The sequence below is a fragment of the Cebus imitator genome, unplaced genomic scaffold (genome assembly GCF_001604975.1).
Source record: "Cebus imitator isolate Cc_AM_T3 unplaced genomic scaffold, Cebus_imitator-1.0 Scaffold525, whole genome shotgun sequence".
Classification (NCBI taxonomy): domain Eukaryota; kingdom Metazoa; phylum Chordata; class Mammalia; order Primates; family Cebidae; genus Cebus; species Cebus imitator.
The window spans coordinates 1042272-1046017 of record NW_016107840.1 but is presented as its reverse complement, the minus strand read 5'-3'; the positions used below and the strand labels follow the sequence as shown (position 1 = coordinate 1046017).

Sequence of the window (3746 nt, the reverse complement as noted above, 5' to 3'; positions counted from 1 at the left end):
TCAAGTTTATTGTTTTATCATCAAATCACTTAGTAGAAAATGTTACATTTGGGTCTCATCATGGATAATCGCTCTGAAGAAAGAATTTTATTCCAGTAAAGACTGAGTTTAATAAAGCCTCTGATGAACTTCAGGCTTGCCAGGCTGAGCAGCAACGGGTCACTCTGGCTGGGAGGGACTAGCTGCTGGCTTTCCCCATCTCTTTCCCCGTAGAGAAATCTATGCCCTGAGCCAGCCACCCTGTGTTGTTCTGTGGTGAAGAAAACGTGCTTCCATTTTCAACGTGTGGCTTAACCTCATGCTGCAGTGGAAGGTGCTATGCCTAGCCCAAGTCAAGGGGCCGCAGGCTCCTTGAGGTTATGCAGAATATTGCTTTTCTCCTTGCACTTGTGAAGGGTCACAGACCTATGGATCCCTCTCCTCCATCTTCTCCTGTTTTTGTATTACTGTCTTATATTATATTATACGGTCTTCTGCCCCAGAGCACATTGCCCATTCTAGGCATCCGTTTTCTTACCCGAAGTCCTGTTTCAGTTCATGGAGAAATTGATCACATGCACTTTGTACTCAGAATGTGAAAATCAGAGATCTGGCACACAGCTGCAGCCCATTTGGCTGCCGAAAGCAAAATGGATCTCTATATTTTCTACCTGATACATCTTCATCAACATCATCCATTCTCTGATATGCACAGCACTCTAAGAGTTGCCAAGCAATTTTCACATCCATTATTCTTATTTGATATTCAGGTATCTGGTTAGAAAGTAAAAGCAGATGCAATTTTCCCCCATGTTATGAGGGGGAAATAAATGCAAAGGCAGGCAAAATACTTTTGTCAAAGAAAGAAAATGGTAGGTTTTCTGACATCTGGCCTAAACTATTTCAAATATACCAGGATTTACCAAAGAAAACATATTTGTCTGTTAGTCTATTACATGCTAAGATAGCGTTATTTAGGTTTAAATATATTATACAGACATAATAGGGGGAAATTAGCCTCTGAAACTTTGATGACGCCAATATAGCTTCAAACAGCTCTTGCGATATGTGAGAGCTGGCAATTGAAACTGACTGGTAGTGAGAATCACATAAAAAGTCAGTCATGCCATTTGATAAATGATGCTTACAGAAAACCCACAGTACCATCTTACTGGTAAAATACTGGATGCTTTCCCTCTAAGATCAGGAACAATACCACAATGTTTGTCCTTGTCACTTCTATTTGACATTGTACTGGAGATTCTAGCAGGGTGGCAATTAGGCAAGAAAGAGAAACAAAAGGGAGCCAGATGGGAAGGGAGAATTCAAACTACATTTGCAGATGCCATGATCTTGTATTTAAAAACTCCGACGGAGTCCAGTGAGAAACCATTAAAACTATTACAAATGAGCTCAGAAAGGTTTCTGGATGCAAAATCAATATACGCATATTTATTATAGCAGCCACTCCTCATCCACGGTTTTGCTTTCTATGTTTTCAGTTATCCAAGGTCAACTGCAGTCAGAAAATAGCAGAGTACAATCCAACAAGGTATTTTGAGAGACAGAGAGACTACATTCACATATCATGTATTACTGTACATTGTTATCATTGTTCTATTTCATTATGTTAATTATGCTAATTTTTACTGTGCCTAATTTATAAATCAAAATTATAGGTGTGTATGGATAGGAAAAAACATAGGTTTCAGTACTATCTGTGGTTTCAGGCATGCACTGGGGATCTTGGAAAGTATCTCCCACAGATAAAGGGGTCCATTGTGTATTTCTATATACTTATATACTAACAGTGAACAACCTGAAAGTGAAACTAAACAATTCCATTTACAATATCATCAAAAAGAATAGCATACTTAGGAATACATTTAACAAAAGAAGTACCAGATTTTACACCAAAAACTACAAGATATCCTTGAAATACATTTAATAAAACCTAAATAAGGGCCGGGCATGGTGGCTCATGCCGGTAATCCCAGCACTTTGGGTGGCTGAGACAGGCAGTTAACCTGAGGTCAGGAGTTTGAGACCAGCCTGGTCAACACAGCGAAACCCTGTCTCTACTAAAAATACAAGCTGGACATGGTGGTACACACCTGCAATCCCAGCTACTCGGGAGACTAAGGCAGGAGAATTGCTTGAACCCTGGAGGTAGAGGTTGCAGTGAGCCAAGATCATGATACTGCACTCCATGCACTCCAGCCTGGGTGCTAGAGCAAGGCTTCTTCTAAAAAAAAAAAAAAAAAAAAAAGAAAGAACCTAAATAGATGGAAGCACATCCCACATTCCCACATTCACAAATAAAATGAGTCAACATTGTTAAATGGGAATACTTCCCACATTATCCTACAGCTCAAATGCAGCTCCTGTCAAATTCCCAACTTCCTCTTTTGCAGAAATAGACACACTGGTCCTCACATTTATATAAAACTGCAAGGGGATTCTAAATAGTTTAAACAATCTTGCAAATGAACAAAATGTGTAGGACTCACACTTCTTAATTTAAAACTTACTAAAAAGCAAGACTAGTGAACAATACAGTCAGGATGACTAAAGGTGACACCAAGAAACCAAAGGACAAGATGTCTGCTTGTGCCTTCTTTGTGCAGACGTGCAGAGAAGAACATAAGAAGAAAAACCTACAGGTCCCCGTCAACTTTGCAGAATTTTCCAAGAAATGCTCTGAGAGGTAGAAGACAATGTCCGGGAAGGAGAAATCTAAATTTGTTAAAATGACAAAGGCAGATGAAGTGCGCTATGATCGGGAAATGAAGGATTATGGACCAGCTAAGGGAGGCAAGAAGAAGGATCCTAACACCCCCAAAAAGCCACCGTCTGGATTCTTCCTGTTCTGTTCAGAATTCCGCCCCAAGATCAAATCCATAAACCCTGGCAAGTCTGTTGGAGACGCGGCAAAAAAGCTGGGTGAGATGTGGAATAACCTAAATGACAGCTAAAAGCAGCCTTACATCAGTAAGGCGGCAAAACTGAAGGAGAAGTATGGGAAGGATGTTGCTGACTATAAGTTGAAAGGAAAGTTTGATGGTGCAAAGATCCTGCTAAAGTTGCCCAGAAAAAGATGGAAGAGGAAGATGAAGAAGACAAGGAGGAAGAAGAGGAGGAGGAGGAGGAGGAAGAATAAAAAAACTGTTTATCTGTCTCCTTGTGAATACTTAGAGTAGGGAAGCCCCGTAATTGACACCTCTTATTTGAGAAGTGTCTGTTTCCTTCATTAGGTTTAATTACAAAATTTGATCAGGATCATATTGTAGTCTCTCAAAGTGCTCTAGAGATTGTCAGTGGTTTACATGAAGTGGCCATGGGTGTCTGGAGCACCCCGAAACTGTATCAAATTTGTACATATTTCCAAACATTTTTAAAATGAAAAGGCACTCACTCTCTTGTTCTCCTTACTCTGTACACTTCGCTGTTGGTGTGGCAAGGCATTTAAAGATGTTTCTGGCATTTTTTTTTATTTGTAAGGTGGTGTTAACTATATGGTTATTGGCTAGAAATCCTGAGTTATCAACTGTATATATCTATAATTTGTAAAAAGAACGAAACAACCAAGACGAACTCGATGTTCCTTGCTTCGCACTGAGGCTGAGGGAAAGATGTCTTTTGGAGGGGCCGTAGCTCAGGGCGTGCACTGTGAGGCTGGACCTGTTGACTCTGCAGTGGGCATCCATTTAGTTTTAGGTTGTCTTGTTTCCGTATATAGTGACACAGCATTCTGCTACTTAGCTGTG

At 40.3% G+C, this 3746-nt stretch overlaps 1 pseudogene; it reads left to right on the top strand.

The window, feature by feature from the left end:
- The first annotated feature begins 2543 nt into the window (after positions 1–2543).
- Positions 2544–3216, top strand: LOC108293224 (annotated as a pseudogene).
- The last annotated feature ends 530 nt before the right edge of the window (positions 3217–3746 follow it).